Source organism: Sceloporus occidentalis, unplaced genomic scaffold (assembly GCF_023333645.1).
Source record: "Sceloporus occidentalis isolate IW3139 unplaced genomic scaffold, rSceOcc1.0.p SCAF_21, whole genome shotgun sequence".
Taxonomy (NCBI): domain Eukaryota; kingdom Metazoa; phylum Chordata; class Lepidosauria; order Squamata; family Phrynosomatidae; genus Sceloporus; species Sceloporus occidentalis.
In genome coordinates this window covers 11,210,963-11,233,494 of record NW_028317001.1, presented here as the reverse complement: position 1 = coordinate 11,233,494, position 22,532 = coordinate 11,210,963, and the positions used below count along the sequence as shown (strand labels likewise).

The 22,532-nt window shown below is 44.2% G+C and overlaps 1 long non-coding RNA gene across 1 annotated transcript; it reads right to left on the bottom strand.

Moving 5' to 3' along the window:
- Nucleotides 1–13,005: 13,005 nt before the first annotated feature.
- Nucleotides 13,006–22,532, bottom strand: LOC149301597 (uncharacterized). Its single transcript, XR_016272198.1, has 3 exons — nucleotides 22,435–22,532; nucleotides 21,485–21,653; nucleotides 13,006–13,146 (listed from the first exon to the last, which is right to left on the bottom strand). It is a non-coding gene; the product is annotated as an uncharacterized LOC149301597 (long non-coding RNA).

Below are 22,532 nucleotides of genomic sequence, written 5' to 3'. Positions count from 1 at the left end.
CTCCTTTGGGCAAATGCAGAGGTGGGCATCCCTTTCCTCCCTCTGCACCAAACAAAGCCCCCTGGACCTAGCATAGATTCACTGCAGCTCCCCTTCACAACAGATATTCCATGCCTTCTTAGAGTGGTGGGGAATTGGAGAGGGCCCTGGTTATGTCCCTTTAGCTAGATGTGAAATGAGTGCATCATAAATAAATAAATCATCTGCTGAAACCTCCAGAGTTCCTTAGTGCTTTTCTCCATCATCAGCCCCTTTTCCAAGAAGGCTACATCCACACTATAAAAATATGACACTTTGACACCGCTTTAACCACTCAGTGCTATGGAATCCTGGGATTTTACCTTTGGACACTTAGCTTTCTCTGCCAGAGAGCTGTCATTCCACAACAAACTTCAAATCCCAGGATTCCATAGGATGGAACGAGAAGAGTTAACTCACTTCAGAACTGGATTATTTCTGCAGTGCAGATAAAGCCTGAGTTGGTTGTAAAAGGGTAGAAGCACCCAATTCTTGCTTTTACCCTCCTAATAATGGTTTTCCTTTAAAAAAAAATAAGTAATTTCTTTTAGTCTCCAAACCTTATTTTTGTTGTTCTTGTTTGTTTGTATGATTGTATACATCATTCTTGGTAATATGAGTTATTCTGGTATGTCAGCTTCCTTCTTCCCTGAAAATCTATTATTAAGGAAACTGGGGAGACTTTTAAAACCTCCCAAAGGAGCCACTTTTGGCCTTTTTTGGGGACAAGCCTCCTCTTAGAAGCCAAAGCCCAATGTTTGTGAATAATAATAATAATAATAATAAGGCTTGTATTAAAACTATCCTCCCCATTTCTTATCCCTTTTAAAACCCATGTTCCCCAGAAGGAGCAGAGCTTTGTAATAAGAAAACCCTCTCAGAAAAGACACACAAAGAGACACACTTCCTTCCTTTTGGCCCAAGGAGCCTGGCCTCCTTCTCTCTCTGGAGCCTCAGGAGAGAAAGAGATTCCTCTGTTCAACTGAAGCCTCAAGAGAAGGTTCCGGAAGATTATTCCCCACTATCACAAATAGCACAGAAAATGGCCCCCAGGACACAAAATGGCCCCCAGGACACAAAATGGCCCCCAGGACACAAAATGGCCCCCAGGACACAAAATGGCCCCCAGGACACAAAATGGCCAACTCTGCCTGATCACTTGGCAGTTTGAGGGCTTCAGGGAACCGAAAATGGAGGCTGAAAGGGCTGGAAAGTTGGAAGGGACCCCAAACAGCATTTCCAGGCCTTAACAACATCTAAATGTTTTCCTAATGTGATGCTATAGAAACTCCCTGATTATCCTTATAAATAAGTCTTTATAAACAAATAAATTAAATTTAATAATAATAATAAGCAACAACCAAAAAGTACTCTGCCCAGGAGTTGTTTCTTCTTCTCCTTATTCCTTTCAACCTTCCTCCTCCTCCTTCTCTTCCTGAGGCCCTTCCTCTAAGACTTCTTCCTCCTCCTCCTCCTCTTCCTCAGGCCCTTCCTCTAAGACTTCCTCCTCCTCTTCCTCCTCAGGCCCTTCCTCTAAGACTTCTTCCTCCTCCTCCTCCTCCTCCTCTTCCTCAGGCCCTTCCTCTAAGACTTCCTCCTCCTCCTCCTCCTCAGGCCCTTCCTCTAAGACTTCTTCCTCTTCCTCCTCCTCCTCAGGCCCTTCCTCTAAGCCTTCTTCTCCTCCTCCTCCTCCTCAGGCCCTTCCTCTAAGACTTCTTCCTCTTCCTCCTCCTCCTCAGGCCCTTCCTCTAAGCCTTCTTCTCCTCCTCCTCCTCCTCAGGCCCTTCCTCTAAGACTTCCTCCTCCTCCTCCTCCTCAGGCCCTTCCTCTAAGCCTTCTTCTCCTCCCTCCTCTTCCTCAGGCCCTACCTTGCCCTCTTTCTTGTCGGATTTTCTTGGCTATTCTTCAGACTTCAAGGTATATCTATATCTATATCTATATATCTATATCTATATATATATCTATATCTATATATATGCGTGCACACATATACACACACATAATATATACATATATTACATATACACACACACACACACACATATATATATACAGTCAAACACACACACACACACATATATATACATACATGTCACAACAAACTACAATTCCCAGGATTCCCTGGTTTGACAAGGGAATTGCCTCCACGCTTCCAGATCACAGCCCCAGAGAAAGAGTCTACAGTATATCAGTGTTGCCAATTTAAATCCATTTCTTCAGCTGCATTTGGATTTAATAATGATAATAATAATAATTGTGATGATAATAGAGAGATAGATCTTGTAGCACCTTTGAGACTCACTGAAAGAAAAGTTGGCAGTGTGAGCTTTCCTAGACTTAAGCATACTTCCTCAGATGCATGGGAATTGTAGTTTATTGTGGCACCAGAGCTCTTTCTCACAAAACAACATTTCCCAGAATGCCCTAGAACTGAGCCAGGGCAGCTAAAGTGGTCTCAAAGCCTTGTGGAAGCTCAAAGACTAACAGAGGTCCCAGTCACATGGCGGAAATAACCCACTTTGAGATTGCTTTAACTGCCTTTGTTCAATACTAGAGAATACTAGGAATTGTTGTTTATTGTGGCCCCAGAGCTCTTTGACAGAGAAGGCTAAATGTCTCACAAAACTACAGATCCCAGAACTCCCTAGCATTGAGCCAGAGGAGTTAAACAGTCCCAAACTGGATAGTGTGTTTTGGATCTCTGTTAGTCTTTCAGTTTTCACAAGGCTCTGTGGTTTTGTGGACAAGAGACATGATTATTATTGTCATGCCTCCAGAGCATCTTTGATGCTCTTGAGACATATATTTAGTTGAGATTATATTAGGCTTTCTATGTATCAGTTTAGGAGGGGAAATAGAAATCTACAGCTTTAAGAAAGACAAGGATTTTGGGAAATCCCAGGGTCTTATGCTGTCTAGTTAGTTTCAGTGTGTAGTAAGATTTCAGCCAAGTCAGACCTGGAGAGAGTATTTTCCTTTGACAGAAAGATAAGTCCACAAAAGAAGAAAGATAGTCCTCAGAAGAAGAAAGATAAGAGTCCACCAAGAAGAGAGAGCAAGGTATTAAGGAAGGACTACTGAGAAAAAAGAGATCACTTTCATGTTTTTGTGTTTATAACCAGTAAAGCCTTTGAAAACTTAAGAAATTTGTGGACAAGCCTTTTGTTCTGGCTGTGTTCCCAAGAGCCAGAGGCCTTAGTACACCCAAAGTACATAGCATGCTCTTGGGACAAAACACTGCCCCCTCCTTATGGGATTCCTTGGGGCCCAGGTACTTGGGGGGGTTATTATGAGAAAAGAGGGCAGGGGGATCTTTGGAGAAAGGCATGGCCTTGGGGCCCAGGTACTTCAATAGCATTGGAAACAACATTATTCGGGAGGGGTGGAGTTGTCTCTGGGGGGATGGGGCTCTGTCTGGGGGGAGAGAAGACCCAAATAAAGGCCAAAGCCAAGAGGAGGGAGATGGAGGGATCCCAAAGCCCCTTCTGGGGTGACTGACACCCCCCAGCAACCTGGGAACTAGGCTTAAAGGCCCACAGGTTCCAGATTAGGCACTCCCCAACATACATACCTTTCCCTTCAAAACAAGCCTGTGGAGGAGGACCAGCGGAGAGACCCTCAGCCCCAGAACGTATCCCCCCCCCCCCGTTTCTGGGAACATGCTGAAAGGGCCTTGGACTCCCTTGAAGGGATGTATATTAAGGGAGAAGAAGGAAGGAATGGAGTGAAAGTGCCAAGGAAAGAAAAGCATAAAGGGAGTGCTGAAGTCGGGGGGGGGGGGACATCTGGGACCTGACTCAGGCACCTTCCCCCCAGAACTCACTATTAGAGCCTTCCACAGCTCACTGTGACAATTTAAATTACTATTTCACAGAGAACATCTCTCAGATAAGAGCCAAATTGGACACTGGCATTATTGCAGAGGCTATAGGTGAGGTGTCCATGCTGGGTGAATTTGAACCTGTGAATATCGAGGACACGAACAAGCTCCTTGGAAGTGTGAAGAAGAGAACTTGCCCTCTGGACGCTTGCCCTTCATGGCTGGTCATCCAAGGAGGAGATGCACTTAGGACTCACCTGAGATATGCTTCTCTTAAGGAGGGCTATTGTCCATCTTGCTTAAAAGAAGCAGTGGTACAGCCGTTTATGGAAAAGCCCTGCCTAGATCCCTTGGACATGAACAATTACAGATCGGTCTCCCATCTTCCATTTCTAAACAAGGTGCTTAAGAGGGCAGTTGCTCTTCAACTCCAAGTTGTCTTGGATGAAGCAGAGTATCTAGACCATTTCAAATTGGCTTCAGGATGGGATACAGAGTCGAAACTGTTATGGTCGCCTTAGTAGATGATCTCCACTTGAATATCAACAGGGAAAGTGTGACCCTGCTGGTGCTTTTAGATCTCTCAGCGACTTTTGATACCATCGACCATGGCATCCAGAAGGGTCTGAGGAAACTGAGGATAGGGGGCAATGCATTGTGGTGGTTCTAGTCCTATCTCTCAAGCAGATTCCAGATAGAGATGCTTGGGGACAGTTGTTCCCAGGGCCGGCTCTAGGTATTTTGCGGCGCTAGGCGAGAAATATTTTGGCACCCCTGTCGCTCCTCATAATTATTTTCACTCCTTGATTTCCTCTGTTTCATTTGTTAAAGCTAAACATGACATAAAACGTAGGTTCCAATCTCTCATCACAGTACTGAGAATTAGTCAAAAAGCCAATTAGGTTTTTACAAGTTAATTGACTGCTGTGATATTTGGAATGGCGACTAATGCACACATATTCCTTTTGCAATCTGGAAGCATTATTCATTCTAATGATGTGGGAAAATCTGGGTCCCATCCCATGAATTTATGGGGTAGTAGTGGTCCATGTATGACCCCTGAAAACTAAACATCTTCACCCAAGGGGCAGAAAAGAGTGTCACAAGAAAGAAAACCAGTAGGGTCATCAGGTGAGAGGACCAGGGCTGCAGTTTGACACCACTTTAGCTTCCTTTGGCTCCCATGGTGACCAGTTGTACTAACCGCAAAGGAGGACAAGGCACTGCAAAATGTAGGGCTTTCAAGTAAAATGGAGGACATGACCAGTAAAAGCTGAAACCCTTCATATAAATATAAATTCATGCTTCTTAGTGATGCTCGAAAGGGAGGACATTTTTGGAATTCCTCCTGGACAGAAGACTGAAATGTAAGGTATACCCCAGAAAAAGAGGACATCTGGTCATCCTGCGGGTTCCATGCTATGGAGCCCTGGGATTTGTAGTTTGTTGTGGCTCCACTGCTCTCTGACTGAGAAGGCGAATTCTCCTCCAAAAATTTAAATCCCAGGATTCCATAGCATGGTGTCAGAGCAGTTAAAGCGGTGTCAAATGGCATTACTTCTGCAGTGTAGATGCAGCCTATGAAAAAAGGATGGGAATGGCTCCAGGTTGAGAAAGAAAAGACACATAGTAGGCACAGCCACCAAGACTGGCAAGCCACACTCTCTCAGCCTCAAAGGAAGGCCCTGGCAAAGCTTCTCTGAACTCATATTGCCAAGAAAACCCCATGGTAGGTTGACCTCAGGGCAGGACAGACCTCCTCCTCTTCCAGGACATGTCCTCCATTCCAACCTTCTGTCCTCCATTCTGAGCATGACTAAGAAGCATGCATTAACATTGTTTGGAGCTTTTCTTGAGTCCTGTCATCTCCTTTATTTGAATGTCTTCCATTTTGTGGTGCCTTATTTTGCAGTGAAGACATCTGGACACCCTGGGAAGGAGACCAAGCTTTTAAAGTGTATTGTTGGAGCCAGTGTGGACTATTTGTTTGAGCACTGGACTATGACTCTGGGTTCAAATCCCAGCTCGGTCATGGAAACCCACTGGGTGACTTTGGGGGAGTCACACTCTCTCAGCCTCAGAGGAAGGCCATAGCAAGCTTCCTCTGAACAAACCTTGCCAAGGAAACGCCATGAGAGGGTGGCCTTAGGCAGAAAGGACTTGAGGACACACAGCAACAAACAACAACAATAACAAGGGGGTCTATGAATCAGAGAAAAGGGTGGGTGAGTGGGAAGGGAGGCAAAAGTGGGTGGATAGAGAAGGAATAGGGCCAAAGTCTGGGAAGGAGAAGGAGTTAATGGGGGGGGGGGGGGAGGATGGGGCCATGGAAACCCACTGGGTGGCTTTGGGGGAGTCACACTCTCTCAGCCTCAGAGGAAGGCCATGGCAAGCCTTTCCTGAACAAGTCTCTCTCTTGGCAAGAGAGAGAGGGAGAGAGGAAGGAAGGAAGGAAGGAAGGAAGGAAGGAAGGGAGGGAGAGAGGGAGGGAGGGAGGGAGGGAGGGAAGGAGTTAGTGAAGGAAGGAAGGAATGAAGGAATGAAGGAAAAGGGAAGAAAGGGGAAAGGTAGGAAAGAAGGAAGGAAGGGGAGGGAGAGAGGTAGGGAGGGGCAGGAGGAAAGAAAGAGGGAGGGAGGGAGGGAGGGAGGGAGGGAGGGAGGGAGGGAGGGAGGGAAGGGAAAAGAAAGGGGGAAGGTAGGAAAGAAGGAAGGAAGGCAAGAAGGAAGGGGGAGAGATTGACAGGAGGAAAGAAAGAGTGAGGGAAGGAAAAGGAGAGAAGGAAGGAAGGAAGGAAGGAAGGAAGGAAGGAAGGAGAAAGGAGGTGCTCGGCACTCCACAACAAACTCCAACTCTCAGAATTCCATAGCCTTGAGCCAGAAAGAGTTAAAGCAGTGCCAAACCAGGTTAATTCTCCAGTGTGGATGCAGCCCAGGAGTTGCAGAGTGCAGCAAACTTCTTCCTCCTTCCAGCCTCAGCAAGCAGGTCTCTCTTCCTGCTACTTGGAGGCTGGCGGGCATAATAGTACGGACTGGGTCCATACTAGGGTTAGAAAGAGGCATCACTTCTTGACGCCCCTAACCCTAGTACGGACCCAATCCGTACAAAATGGCGGCACCCGTTCCACAAGGGGCCCACCATTATGACGTCACCACCGTGCTGCCTCCAAATGATGTGGTGCGGTGGTGACATCGTTGTGTGACGCGAGGGCACCTAAAGCGCCATTTCCGCGGCGCAAGAAGGAGCTCCGAAACAGAGCTCCTTCTGCGGTTTGCGTTGCTGGCATAGCTTTTAGATGGCTGCACCAGCAAGGTAAGGGAGAAAGGGGCTAAGTCCTCCTCCCCGCTGCCGTTGGGTGTCCTTGGGGCATGAAGCCCCAAGGACACCCCTTTCCAGGCCGCAGGGAAGCGGCCTTTTGCCGCTTCCCCACTGCCTGAAAAGCGGCGGATCGGGGCCTCAGAGGCTGCCGTTGTGGCAGCTGAGGCCCCGATACAGCGGGGAAAGGGGCGGGTGCAGGCTGCCCCAAACGGGCAGTCTGTAATGCGCCTATGATCCTCAGGTTAAAGCCACTATCTCTCTTTCTCTCTCTCTGGTGCCCCCTGCAGTTTGGCGCCCTAGGCAGCTGCCTAGTTCGCCTATATGGATGAGCCGGCCCTGCATCCCTTATTCTGTTGGCAGTCCCTCCCTCCCAACACTTTCTCATTTCCCCCCAAAACCAGCGCAAAGCTGGCAGATGGAAAGAGGTTTTAAAGCAGCATTTAAATCTGCCATATTTGTTTTTAAAAGACTAAATGTCCCAAATGCTATTATCAGTTTTGTAGCTATTATTACAGAAAGACGTAGAGTGCAAACTCCTCAAGTACCTTTATTTTCTGGAGTGAGATGGGCTTTTCCAACTGACTCACTGTGATGATCTCCGGTGGTCCAAGCAGCCAAACTGCGGCCCTGTAATAATAATAATAATAATAATAATAATAATAATAATAATAATAATAGTTTTATACCCCTCTTTTCAGCCAAAAGGCTATCAGAGTGGATTACAAACTGTTAATTAGACATTTAGACATTATGGCTTTTGGCCCAGCAGACCCTTAAATTCCTTAAATCTCTCTGCCATCATCCAGTGAATTATAAAAGGACTTCCCTTAACCTACACTGGGACCAGTTAAGGAACCTTATTTCTACTTCTTTACTGATCTTCCCAAGCATCAACCGATCCAAAACACGTGTAAAAGGAGCATCGAGTAGTAGATACTCCAAGGAGATATTTATTATAGATAACAAAATATAACTAAAACATAAGTCATACAAGATATTAAGAATCTTGCAGGTATAATATTTGTAAGTATATAATGTTCAATTCATATAAGCTATTAAATAAACCTAAGCGTCCAATTCTGAGACTAACTTCCAAGATCCGCTCTTTAACTCTCTCTCTATCTCCAACTGACACAATTCCCCCAACTGTCTCTTGGTCTCTCAGGCCTTATATCTCCTTCTCACGGAAGCTTCCAGAAGGACCTTTATCTTGCTCTCTGATTGGTCAAGAGAGCCTTCCGTAGCAGTGATGTCATTCTGCATTTGCATAAACCTCCCTTTTCTGCCTGAAGAAGACCTCCATTGACTGGAGCCCAGTCATTACACAAATACTTCAAGGGTTTCTGCCTAACGACGACTAAACCGCTTCTAAACTGCGTCCAAACCGCTCCTAGTCTCCTGGACGTTCAGAAATGCCTCACAAACGAAGCCAGAAGCGGTGTACCGTAAGTGGAGAGACAAGACGCGCGGCTTAAGGAAAGCTAAGCAACAGCGCCATAATGGAGTCCATTAACGCTAGCTGTGAAGACAAAGAAAGAGAAGGAATTTTGGGGCGATCTATTCTGCCTCCTTTGGATTCTACTCTTCTTTCAGAAAGGGCTTTCCCTTTTTAATTTCCTGTCTGATTTTAACTCTTAAGGTTCCTCCTTTTTCCCTGGCAGCAATGAAGATTGGGGCTAGATATATTGCCAATATTGCTGTTGATTGCTTTGAGGACGCCCTCATTTAGTTATAGTTTTGTTGTCTATATTTTAACCGAATTGTATTTTAAACCTTTTACATGCAAGATTATTATGTAATTTACTTGTCTTGTACTTTTATTATACTGTTCCTACAGCTGTATTGTATTTTAACATTTTGTATGCAAATGGCCTTGGGTCTAAGTATTAATAACTGATTGATTGCTAATGTTATAATTGCAGGGCTTAATTGATTTGTTGCTTCGACTGGCAAAGATTGCAGGGGAATCACTCTCTACTCTGCATCCTCCATCTGGCTAGAAACAAGGAGACTAAATTACATCTTCTTCATCCTGTCTCTCCAAGGAAGTGGAAAAGAATATTTTTCTCAGTTCCCAATGATCTGGGAATAGCCTCTTAATAATGTCAATCTTCATTTCCACACAGGAAAATATACTGTGAATATCTGAATGACAAGCTGAAGGCAACTGTGGCTGGTACTTTATGCATTAGGCTGAATGGCGTTGCTAGAGGCCCTGCCCCAGGAGCTAGGATTTAGCTCCCAAACCTCAGGTCCTGGGAGGATTCAGGGAGAGCTTATGGGAGCCAATGGGGAACGTTGCCTTCTCCTTCTGGTTGCTTTCCTGCACTCTTTTGTCAGGCTTGAAGACAACACAAGGTCAGTTCATGTAGTAATTCTGGAGGAAGAAGAGAGTTCAACTGAAAACCAACCCTAGGATGGGATGGGTTGGGAAAGAAGGACTCAGGCTCTTAGACGTTTCCTGACCGCTTTTAATTTCCCAGTGAGAGTGGGTTTGTTCTTCATTGGAATCCTATTCTTGGGGGTTTACAGATAAGAAAGTCTTCTTAAAGACTAAGGGTTTTTCCCCCCCAAATCCCTCTGCTTCTTCCTCCCAGAGAACATGGCTTCCCTTTGACATCTAACTATGATGCTGAGTAGTACTACACAAAGATCTCCCCATCTCCCTTCTTGAAATGGTTCTGTTTCTGGAGGGAGAAAACCAACCCTTCTTTCCGCAAAGTTGTGGCCAGCCTTGCTCCAAGATGCCATGAGAGTCCCTGGTGTAGAGAGGCCTGTGGGGAGGATGGCATGGACCCACGGAGGGTGGGTTCCCCACTGTCTCTTGGCTAAAGAGAGCCTCTGTGTCGAGAGGCAGGCGGCCCTTTCCCTCTGAATCCCAGCTGCCCAGGAGGAGAGCAACCTCAGCAGAGGAAGGCTCTCCCTTTGGAGCAATGGAAAGGCATTTCTTGGCCTGCCTCTTCCTGGGAAAAGGAGACGGGGCTCGCTGGGCTTTTTCTGGACCCTTGGCTTATTTGGCTGCTTAGTAGGGCTAGAGCAAGGTGAGCTTACGGCAGAAGGAGGAGAACCGGCTTATGATGTTCTTTAGAGCCAAAAAGGAAAGACTGGTTTGTCCTCAGAAACCCACCTTAGGATGGGAAAGGAGACAGAGCAAAGAGGCCGTTCTGTACTTTCCAGTCCCCAAAGGCTGGCTCTTGCATGTGAGGATGAGCTAACCCCAATCCATGCGGGATTTGCAGCATAGAGAGAGGCATTTAGAAATCCAAGCCAGAGAGACCAAGTGCTTCCCAAACTACATATCCGACCATTTCATAGCATGTAAGCATTAAAATCCAAAAAAGAAATAGTGCTGTAACAGTGTAGTGTGAAAGAACCCTTTGATTCCACTTTATCTGTTTAGACTACATCTTACGGGATCCTGGGATTTGTAGTGTAGTTGGCACTAGAACCTTCTTGCAGAAAACTCCAAGTATCCCTTCCAAATGTGCAAAGCCTGAGGGATTCTCTACAGTGTTGTCATATCAGTTAAAGTAGAATCCTTGTGGTGTAATTCTCTGGGCATCAGACCAAAGGAACCATTTAATAGGACCTGTTGAAATCCACATTCCTGTTGGAGTACTCTGCAAACACAGCCAATAACCTCAAGCGGCTGAGAGGTCTGTCCCTTTCTCTTCCTGCCAGACCCTGAAACCAATCCTGGCCAGCTCCATCAGGGCTAGCCTGGAAGAAGAGACTCCTCCCTCCATAACTGTCATCTTCCGGCCTGCAAGGGAGTTGACCAGGCAGGCCCAGCTCCATCAGGGCTAGCCTGGAAGAAGAGAGTCATCCCTCCATAGCTGCCATCCTCCAGCCTGCGAGGGAGTTGACCTGGCAGGCCCAGCTCCATCACGGCTAACCTGAAGGAAGAGAATCCTCCATCCATAACTGCCATCTTCCGGTGTGAGAGGGAGTTGACCAGGCAGGCCCAGCTCCATCAGGGCTAGCCTGAAGAAGAAGAGTCCTCCCTCCAGTCCATCTGCCTTGGTCCAGGCCTCAGAGGGAGAGAAGAACTACTGGACCTCATCCCCTTTCCCTCCACCATTCCCTTCTCCTTTTGTGTTGTGTCTTTTAGATTGTAAGCCTGAAGGCAGGGAAGAGTCTAATTAAAAATAATAATTGTAAGCTTCTCTGATAGCTTTTAGGGCTGAAGGACGGGGTATAAATACCATAAATAAATAAATAAGGTGCCCTCAAGGTTTTGTCCAAGCGGCTCTCAGCCCCTCGCAGACTGGCCCTTCCCTGAGTCTTGCTCTTCTGGAGGCTCAGAGGGGATTCTGGGGGGCCTGGGCACCTCCTCTTCTTAGGGACCCTGAGCCCCAAGTTCAGCTGACAAACGGTAATTTGCCCACGATGAACCCACCTCCCCCCCCCTCTGTCCTGGCACATGCCTTAGGAAACCTCTTCCATGGAAATTAGGGAGCTCCTAATCTTAGTGGAAATGGGAACCTCTGGAATTTTTCTCTTTTTCCCAGCTGGAAAGCAAGGCATCGTTGGAAATCTCTTCCAAGGACAAGAGGTATTTGTTTGTCGTTTTGTTGTTGTTGTTGTGTGCCTTCTCGGTGTTGCCAATGTATGGCAACCCTAAGGTGAACCTATCACAGGGTTTTCTTGACAAGATTTGTTCAGAGCGGGTTTGCTCTTGTCTTCCTCTGAGGCTGAGAGAGTGTGACTTGCCCAAGGCTAGCCAATGAGTTTCTATGGCAAAGTGAGGACTTGAACCCAGGTCTCCCAGAGTCCATTCCACCATACTGGCACATTGCTCCTTACTATTAAATACTAAGGCATTCTACATCTATGGGCTGTTCTGTGCCACAGAGGTGACACCGGTTTCTGTCCTGGGCCCAGAGCTTTTCAACATCTTTATCAAGGACTTGGATGAAGGAACAGAGAGCCTGCTTCTCAAATTGACAGATGAGGCCAAATTAGGAGGAGTAGCTAATACCCCAGAGGAGAGGATCAATATCCATAGTAACCTGAATAGATTAGAAAGCTGGGCCAAAATGAACAAAATCAATTTCAGAGTGAGAAATGTAAGGCACTGCAGTTAGGGAGAAAAAATGCCATGCACAGATATAGGACACAGGTTTGGTCAGACCTCACCTGGCATAATCCTGGGTCCAGTTCTGGGCACTACAATTCGGAAAGGATGTTGAGAAGCTGGAGTGTGTTCAGATGAGGGCAACCAAAATGGTGAAGGGTCTTGAAACCATAAAGCCCTATGAGAAGAGACTTAGGGAGCTGGGTATGTTTAGCCTGGAGAAGAGAGACAGTTAAGAGGGGATATGAAAGCCCTGTTGAACATCTTTGAAGGGATGTCATATTGAGGAGGGAGCAAGCTTGTTTTCTGTTCCTCCAGAGAACAGCAAAATGGAGCAATGGATGCAAACTCCAGGAAAAAAGCTTCCAGCTCAAAATTAGAAAGAACTTCCTGACAGTAAATTCCCTGAAGTCACCATGTTGGGGGCAGCGAAAGTGTGGGTTGAAGGCTGCAGAAAGTGGTGGCATGTGGGGGGCTTGGAGGGGGGGGGGTTTGAGGAGGAGGAGGATTTGGGTGAATAAAACAAAGGGTCTCCTATTCCCACCCTGATTTGCTGAGGGAGGGGGGTGTCCTGATGCACAAACATATTCCCCCACATTTGACTGCAAAGCTCCCCCATCTCTGCCTCCCTCCCAGCCCAATGCTATTCCAACACAAGAAGAGAGATGACAGGGGTTTAATGCCTTTGAAAATGTTCAAGGATTTGTCCATGGAGAAGAACATTCAGTACTGGAAACCAGTGGAAACCAGAGACGCCTTTACAATGGGGCAAAAAGGAAAAACATACTAGTGCTCCAACAGAAAAAGAGGAGGTTGCTTGTATTGATTTTATGGGAACTTGTCTTCCTTCCTTCCTTCCTTCCTTCCTTCCTGCCCCATCTTTACCTGGGATCTTCTTTCAGGGCCAAAGGAGAGCTTTTCAGAAAGAAAGAAAGAATTATTATTGTTATTATTATTATTATTATTATTATTATTATTTCTTATCTGCATCTCTCCATGGATGGAGGCAGGGAACAATGACAGACCAAACAATACACAATATCAGTTAAGAAGACAACTTCAGTTCAAACATCCATCCATTGAAAAGAAAAAGGAGACACAGATGTATTAAACCATCCACCTTTTAAACTGATCAAAGTTTACAGTTTTAGAAAACTGCCAGGACAGGCCTGCTGCTGAAAGAGACCAGTTTTCAATGACATTTTAAGAATTAATTATAAATTAATGAAGAACGAAGGAAGGAAAGAGAGATCAGAAACACACACCTCCCTTTTAGGGTCTCCTTTCCTTTTTGGGGGGAGGGTGTTATTGGGGGGAAACCAAACCAAGTTGGGGAGGACTAGGTCCAAATAGGTTTATTGGTCCCCAAGTGAAGATGAAACAAGTAATGACAAGGTAATGCTATGTAATGAGAAGAAAAGGTCTATGTACAAAGAGCAATTATAATACACAAATCAGCTTCAATTTACCTAGTCTGAATAACATACTGATATCATGCAGAATAACATCTAAAAAATGATAATGTAGGAGCTAACTTCAGTTTATTACTATGAATAACCTACTAATCTAGGTAATACAGAATAATATCTACAAAAAATAATATACACAAGGGCAATTGTGAGTACAGGTACACAAAGGCTTCAGTACAATGACAATACACATCGATAAGAATGGACTACAACAAAACAACAAAAGGAACAATTACAAGACACAAACTACCTCCAATATCTCTGCTCCAGGTGACCTGCTAAAATAGATGAACTGAAACTAAATAAGTGGCATTATCCCTGTCTTTGGGAATTGATGGAGGACCTTTCAAGACAAAAGGTCTTCCTCAGCCACAATGGAGCAGGCTGTCATCTGAGATACTCTAGTTCTTCCTCCTTCAAAAAATGTGCCAGGTACGTATTTTGCAGCCAGTCTTCCTGTTTTCTCCTGCAGGAAACCTGTCCTGGTTTTGGGATCTTCTGGGGAGGCCCTGGTTGCTGTCCCACGGACCTCTCAGGTGCATTTGGGGGGAAGGCTGGAGAGGGCTGCTTGGGGGCTGCTCTCAGGATTTGGGATCCCTTCTTATTCTTGCCATTTTTATTAATCCCTCCCCTTTTCAATGTAAATCCTTTGTATATATTTCCCCAGATATTGCCATTTCTTTCCTACAATACATAGTAATCTTCATTATAATATTGGCGCTTATAATATCATCTCCCCTCCGTCTATGGGGCTGCGAAGGGTGGGGGCTTCCTTTCCTGGGGAGGGCATGATCTAGATCTTCCCTGTCTATGGGGCTTGCAGAAGAAGGCTCCAGGGCAGAGGGGATGGTGGCCCAATATAGGCACCCTAACGTTTTCCCAAATGAGCACATTCTCCGTCTCTCTGTCCAGAGGCAGAGCCCCTTTCCCCCAAATGGCTACCGAGGGATTCCTATCTAGATGCCCCCTTTATGCCTTCTCTTTCCTTGGCACTTTCCTTCCTTTAACCTCCATCCCTTCAAGGAAGGGATCTTTCAGGCAAAGAACTAACAATGGCTTTCATGCCCTTTCTGTATGTTCCCAGGAGGAGGACCATTGATCTCTCTGCTGGCCCTCCTCTGCAGGGTTGTTGTGAAGGGTAAGTAAAGGATGTGTGTGTGTGTGTGGGGGGGGCTAATCCAGATCCTGTAGGCCTCTAAGCCTAGTTGCCAGGGGGGTGTCCCTCTCCCCAGAAGGGGATTTGAGCTCCCTCCGTCTGCCAGCTCTTGGCTTTGGCCTAAATCTGGGCTCTTCTCTCCCCCACAGACAGTGTCCCCTTCCCCCAGAGAAAACCCCTTTCCCCCCAAAAAACTGTTGTTTCCAATGCTATTGAAGCCTATGCTGTCTGATGCTTTTTGTTTGTCACAAAAGTCTTTTGACTGGGAGCCTCCCCTCTTCTGAACCCCATCCCAGCCCCCCAGAGATGAAGAGGGTGCCCCATTGGAAGACCAAAGAAAGGGGCTTGCCAGCCCTCATCTCCCCCCAAATGAAGAGGAAGGGAGGAGGGCCTCTCCTCTGCCCTACCTTCCAGGAGGGAGGGGCCCCTCAAAGCCCCCTTTTCATCTGAATGACCCTGCCCCCTCCCCCCATGGCCATGCCTCTCCTCAAGGGCCCCCTGCCCCCTTTTCTCATACATTTCCATACACTTTCTTCCTTTGAGGAGACTTGGAGGATGTGTTTGCCTCTGTTCTTCTTATGGCTGGGAACTGAGTTGAGGACTGAGAAGAGAAGGAAGTGTGTTTTGTCCAAATTCAGAACTTCTGTGCATCAAAGAGTCCAATGTGTTGAAACAACAAATAATTTTATTGAGAACACATAATCAGAAATCCAGCATTTAAGCCAGAATCGCCCTCCCCAAGCCAAAGAAAACATTGAAACCCCAAAACCTAAAATCCCACCCTCTTCCAAACCTAGCCCCCACCTCCCATTCCCAGAGACTATGCCCCACAGTTAACCAGGCCCCCTTTGCCATTCTCAGAAACTAACTCCTTTCTCTTAATCATTCCCATAACTATTCTAGCCAGCTGTAAAACATCCCAGCCCCCCCCCCCCCCCATCTAGGTAAGCTATACCACAAATCATAATCCCCAGCCAAGTTTATAATCCAAAACAGTTATCTATATTACACTGCACCTGCGTCATATGCGGCATTCAGTATATGGTGAAAGCCACACGCGGGCACAAGTGGCGGGGCGTCTCATTCGGATGATGGAGGTGCGGGCCCATGGCGCATGGGCGCCATGGCACCACCACATGCACAAGCCCCATTCACTTGAATAGGGCTGCATGTGCGGTATTTGGCTTATCTGGGGGAGGGGGTCCGGAACGGATCTCCCACCTAAGCCAAGGGCAGAATGTAAAGACAATTAAAACCTAAACTTAACAAAATGTAACTTTAAAAGATAAACAGACATATGCACAGATAAACCACAGACATACGGACAGACAAACATTACAATCCAAATCGTAACGGCCTTTTCACCACTGGATTGAAAATAAATTTTCTGCAATCCTTCTTGAAAAAAATATTAGTTCAACGCTGGCATTTGTTTGGCTTCTCTCCTGTGTGGATGCTCTGATGTCTCTCTAGGTGTGACTTCAGTGAAAAACCTTTCCCACAATGCTGGCATTTGTATGGCTTCTCTCCTGTGTGGACTCTCTGATGTGTCACTAGGTTTGACTTCAAAGAAAAACACTTCCCACAATGCTGGCATTTGTATGGCTTCTCTCCTGTGTGGACTCTTTGATGTGTCACTAGGTGTGACTTCCGAGAAAAACATTTCCCACAATGCTGGCATTTGTATGGCTTCTCTCCTGTGTGGACTCTCTGATGTGTCACTAGGTCTGACTTCTGAGAAAAACATTTCCCACAATGCTGGCATTTGTATGGCTTCTCTCCTGTGTGGACTCTTTGATGTGTCGCTAGGTGTGACTTCCGAGAAAAACATTTCCCACAATGCTGGCATTTGTATGGCTTCTCTCCTGTGTGGACTCTCTGATGTGTCACTAGGTCTGACTTCTGAGAAAAACATTTCCCACAATGCTGGCATTTGTATGGCTTCTCTCCTGTGTGGACTCTTTGATGTATCACTAGGTTTGACTTCAAAGAAAAACACTTCCCACAATGCTGGCATTTGTATGGCTTCTCTCCTGTGTGGACTATCTGATGTCTCACTAGGACTGACTTCAAAGAAAAACCTTTCCCACAATGCTGGCATTTGTATGGCTTCTCTCCTGTGTGGACTCTCTGATGTTTTACTAGGTCTGACTTTGAAGAAAAACCTTTCCCACAATGCTGGCATTTGTATGGCTTCTCTCCTGTGTGGACTCTCCGATGCATGACTAGGACTGACTTGTAAGCAAAATGTTTCCCACAATGCTGGCATTTATGTGACTTCTTTCTTGTGTGGACTCTCTTGTGACTAACAAATTCTTCTGTAAAAGAAGACAATGACAGACAAGACTGAATCTCAGTGTTAAGAGAGGAAAGTGTTACCCCAAGGTTTAGCCCCACGTTCACCGCTTCCTATTTGATATTAAATTAAAAAAATTGGTGTGAGTGACCTGAGCATGATTCTGTGCTGGATGCCCCCAAATCCATATAATGACTGTATTGTTATAGGAGATACTAAAGGAGAGATTGAAGGGGAACTGCCATGAGGAAATCAGTAGAAGCAGATAGTCAGGCATTTGAAAAATATTCCAATATATATATGTAAAAATACTTTGATTGAAAAGTGGCATCATTTCCTGTGAGACTGCCATAGAGTCTTGAGTCAGAGCACATGGTATGATGCAAGCTAACTGCAGAGGATGCTTCATGCTGTGTGGCACCAGGAGATGACTCACAACCAGTACAGTATAAAGCTTGCATGCGGATTGATGTGGGTTGGAGTTGGGTGTACAGTGGAATATATTCCCTTAGAGTTTGGTGGAGTCCTCTTCTTTGGAGGTCTTTAAACAGAGGCTGGATGGTGCTTGGAATGTGTATTCCTGCATGGCAGAAATGGGTTGAACTGGATGGCCCTTGTGATCTATTCCAACTCTATGATTCTATAGTGCTAGTGAATTCCGGTTCCTTACCCACAGAGGCCACGTTCTCATAATTCTCCATCATTATATGATTATACATAATTTTCTGCTTCTTTGTCAACAGTTTCCATTCGTCCTCAGTGAAATATACAGCCACATCCGCAAAGGTCACCTGCAATAGAAAATAGCCCTCATCCAGAGAGTGACTAAGCAAAAGGGGAGGAAAGCACATGGTGCATCAGAAATACTATTTGATCACTTTAGAATTCAGTCCAGGAAATAAACTTTAAATTCTGTCAGCAAGAAAAAAGCTACTGCCTTTGAGATCCAGTTTGTCTCAAATATTTTCAATATAATATGCAATATTATAAACAATATAATTTAGGCTGCTTTATTATTTGTCGACGCGGAAAAGCTTTTGACAGCATTAGCTGGAATTTTATGTTTGAATTATTAAAACAAATGAATATGGGAGAAGCTTTTGTTAATAATGGGAAAGAAATCTATAAAAATCAGACAGCCTGTTTAAAAATTAACGGAGAATTAACGAAAGAATTTGGTATACAAAGGGGGACAAGGCAAGGATGCCCGCTGTCGCCGTTATTATTTATAACTGTATTAGAATTCTTAATGAACAAAATTAGAAATAATCCAAGGATTGAGGGAATAAAAATAAAGAAAGAGGAAGTGAAAGTTAGAGCCTACGCAGACGATTTAGTTGTAATATTGGAGGATCCGCTAAATAATATAGAAGATGTTATGGGTGATTTAAAATGGTTTGGTAAACTTACAAGATTTAAGATTAATAAAGGAAAATCAGTGATAAAATCAAAAAATATGAGCAAACAGGAAGAAGGGGTACTGAAACAAAAAACAGGATGTGATGTGGCCTATAAAGTTAAATATCTAGGAATCTGGCTGTCCAATAATAACATGAACTTATCTGACAACAACTAAAAGACAAGGTGGGAAAAGGTTAGTGAAGAAATGTGCAGATGGTCAAAGTTAAACTTACCGATCCTCGGCAGAATAGCTGTCATAAAAATGGTAATTTTACCCAAGATTTTATTTCTTTTTATTAATTTACCAATTAGCATATCAGCAAAGATTATGGAGCAATGGAACAAGGAATTTTAAAAAAATTATTTAGAACGGGGGGAAAGCCAGAATTAGATGGACACTTTAAAAGAAACAAAAGAGAGAGGAGGATGTGCCATGCCAGATATAAAGCTATATAGATGGGCATGTAATATGTTCTGGTTAGAGGATTGGATTAGGCTAAATAATACACAAACATTAAATTTGGAAGGTCCAGATCTGAGATTCGGGTGGCATGCATACCTATGGTATAACAAAATTACTGTTAACAGAGACTTTAATAATAACCCGATTCGCAGAGCCTTGTTGGAGACTTGGAGGAAAATAAAAGCAATTTTCTATTTCAAAATACCTGTTTGGGTGTCAACGCAAGAGGCGTTTGCTAATAGATGGGACTCTGGGAAATATTGGCGCAGATATATAGATTTAATAAAAGGAAAAGGAAAAGGAAAACAAGAAATGACTATGAAATCCAGAGAAGAATTGACCGGTGAAAAAAATGAAATAAATTGGTATAGTTATTACCAAATAAAAAGGATGTTCAATTAGGATATTAGGACAGTGGGAACTGAGATAAAATTAATGGAATTAGATGAACTGACAATGAAAACGGAAGAAAAGAAAATAGGTAAATATTATAAACTATTTAGAGAGAGCGAATTGGAAAACGAACCAATAAAACAATATATGCTCGATTGGGCAAGGGACGTGGGACATGAAATTCCATTGGAGGCATGGGAAAAAGCCTGGAAAAGGACAAATGATTTTACCAGATCCCAAGACTTAAAAGAAAATTTCCCAAAAAGTAGTAATAGGTGGTATTATACTCTGGTTAGAATAAAAAAGGGGAAACGGATAAATGTTGGAATTGCCATAAAGAAAAGGTTACGATGATCCACATGTGGTGGAAGTGTGAAAAAGTGAGAAAGTTTTGGGACGAAATACACAAAATAATTCAACAAATATATGGTATCAAATTTAAGAAAAAAACAGAATTGAACCTGTTAAATATGACACACTTTTTGAAAAGTGAGGATGAGAAAAAACTTTTGCGAATAATGTTATACTTGATTACATTGGCAAGGACGATGATAGCCCAAAAGTGGAAATCAGAAGAAGATTTATGGATAGATGACTGGTTATTAAAAATCAGTGAGATCAAAGAGACAGATAAACTCTCCTATCTGTTTGGGGATAAGAAAGGAGATAATATAGAAAAGGGTTGGAAGAAAATTATGAAATACAGTGGAACCTTGTTATACGCCGGGGTTTGGTTCCAAGATCCCCCGTGTATGAGAAAATCAGTGTATGCTCAAGTACCATTAAATATAATGACATAGCAAAATAGTGTCCCTTATAAAAAATGGAAAATCAAGGTTTGATATTTGAAATTTATACTTTTTTTGAACATTTTCAAACCGTGTATGCTTGAATCCATGTATAACAAATCAGTGTATAAGAAGGGCTGACTGTATTGGGAAAAGAGATGGGGTATCAATAAAGACCTGGTTTAACATTAATAAAGAATATAGTAGGAAAAGGAGGAGAGGGGCAATATAGATAGGAACCAGGGGAAAGAATATATTCAAGGAAATCAAAGTTAGAGAGGACTCTTTTTTGTTAAATATAATTTGGAGATATACATGTGGGCATACATTCCCTCATTTGTTCCCCTCTTCCTGAGAAAAAAACTGTTATAAGTTAATAAGGAGTAACATGAGAGAGGATATGGAAAATATTTGTTGATTAATAGACGGAATGTATGTAATATTAGCAAGAAGCAGAAAGACTACGGTAAATATCACACAAAAGACAGCAGATTGGGAAGTGAAGAAGAAAAAGAAGAAAAGAAGATAAGAGAGTATTGTATGTTGGAAATTGTGACTGTAATTGAACTTGTTTTTAGAACTGTTTGGGAAATACATGTTAGAAATGAAAATGAAATAATTAATAAACCTAAATTACAAAAAAATAAACAATATAATTTAGGCCATGGCTGGGATATTGATGATGGATTAGGATACTAACCCAACACATACAGTACATTTAGCCACAAAAGAATTATGGTGCATTTAGACATTTCTTGCTACATTTCAGAGGCTAACGTCATTTTTAATAACAGTTCTGGGGAGCACTGTGGGATTGAGGGCGACTGGGCCCACCCCATATTTAGATCCATAAATATTCTCCCATATCCCACAACATTTCGCAGATTGGAAAAGCAAGACACATGTGGACAAGCAACCCAGAAGGCACTGAATATGGTCAAAGTTGTTTAAGAGGAAGTTCTCACAAGCTAGGAAGGGCACAACAGTTTGTTTTTGCCTCAGCTTCCTGGGAAGGGCCATATCCTTTCTCCTTCTTTCCTCTCCTCTCCCCACTTTTGAGTTAATAGGCTGCAAACTCAATTGCACTCAGGAACTGAAGTGAGCAGAGAAGGGGGAAAGTGGGAGGAGGAGAGAGAAACAGGGATATTTTTAAAAGCCCCTGAAATAATGAGGTGACAGAGGATTAACCAGGACTGTCTCTGCCAAACTCAGACAGTATTTTATTTGTTTCCTTTCATAAATTGGCCCAGCAGTGGCACAGATGAAGCTAATAGGATAGTGACTCACCAAAGAGCTGTTGTACCTTGGCAACTTCTTTCTGTTGGAGCCCAACTCCCTCCGCTTGGCTTCTGTGTTGGCCATCAGGTGGGCAGGGGGTTCCTGGTGGCCCTGCACTTGGGTCACTTCCAGCAAGAGAGGCCCCAACGCCGTATCCAAGGAGGTCAAGATGACGTTCCTGAGAAAAGGGACCAGGGTTAGGATTGGCTTGGCAAGAAACCCTGCAGCAATAAATCAACTGCTGAAACCTCCAGAGGTCCCAAGTGCTTTTCCCTAGCATCAGCCCCTTTCCCAAGAAGGCTGCATCCGCACTATAGAAATAAGACACTTTGACACTGCTTTAACCACTCAGTGCTATGGAATCCTGGGATTTTACCTTTAGACACTTAGCCTTCTCTGCCAGAGAGCTCTCATGCCACAGCAAACTACAAATCCCGGGATTCCACAGGATGGAACTAGAAGAGTTAACACACTTTAGAACTGGATTATTTCTGCAGTGCAGATACAGCCTAAGTCTGTTGAAAAAGGGTAGAAGCACCCATGTCTTGTTTTTACCCTCCTAATAATGGTTTTACTTTTTAGAAAATGAGCAGTTTGCTTTAGTCTCTAATCCTTATTTTTGTTGTTCTTGTTTGTTTGTATGTTTGTTTGTTTCATTCTTGGTAATATGAGTTATTCTGGTCTGTCTCCTTCTTTCTTGCCTGAAAATCTATTAATAAGGAAACTGGGGAGACTTTTAAAACCTCCCAAAGGAGCCACTTTTGGCCTTCTTTGGGGGACAATCCTCCTCTTAGAAGCCAAAGCCCAATGTTTGTGAAGAAGAAGAATAAGGATTGTGTTAAAACTCTCCTCCCCATTTCTGATCCCTTTTAAAACCCATGTTCCCCAGAAACAGCAGAGTTGTGTAATAAGAAAACCCTCTCAGAAAAGAGACACAAAAGACATACAAAGAGACGCACTTCCTTCGTTTTGGCCCAAGGAGCCTGGCCTCCTTCTGACTCTGGAGCTTCAGGAGAGAGGCTGTTCAACTGAAGCCTCAGAGAAGGTTCCGGACCAT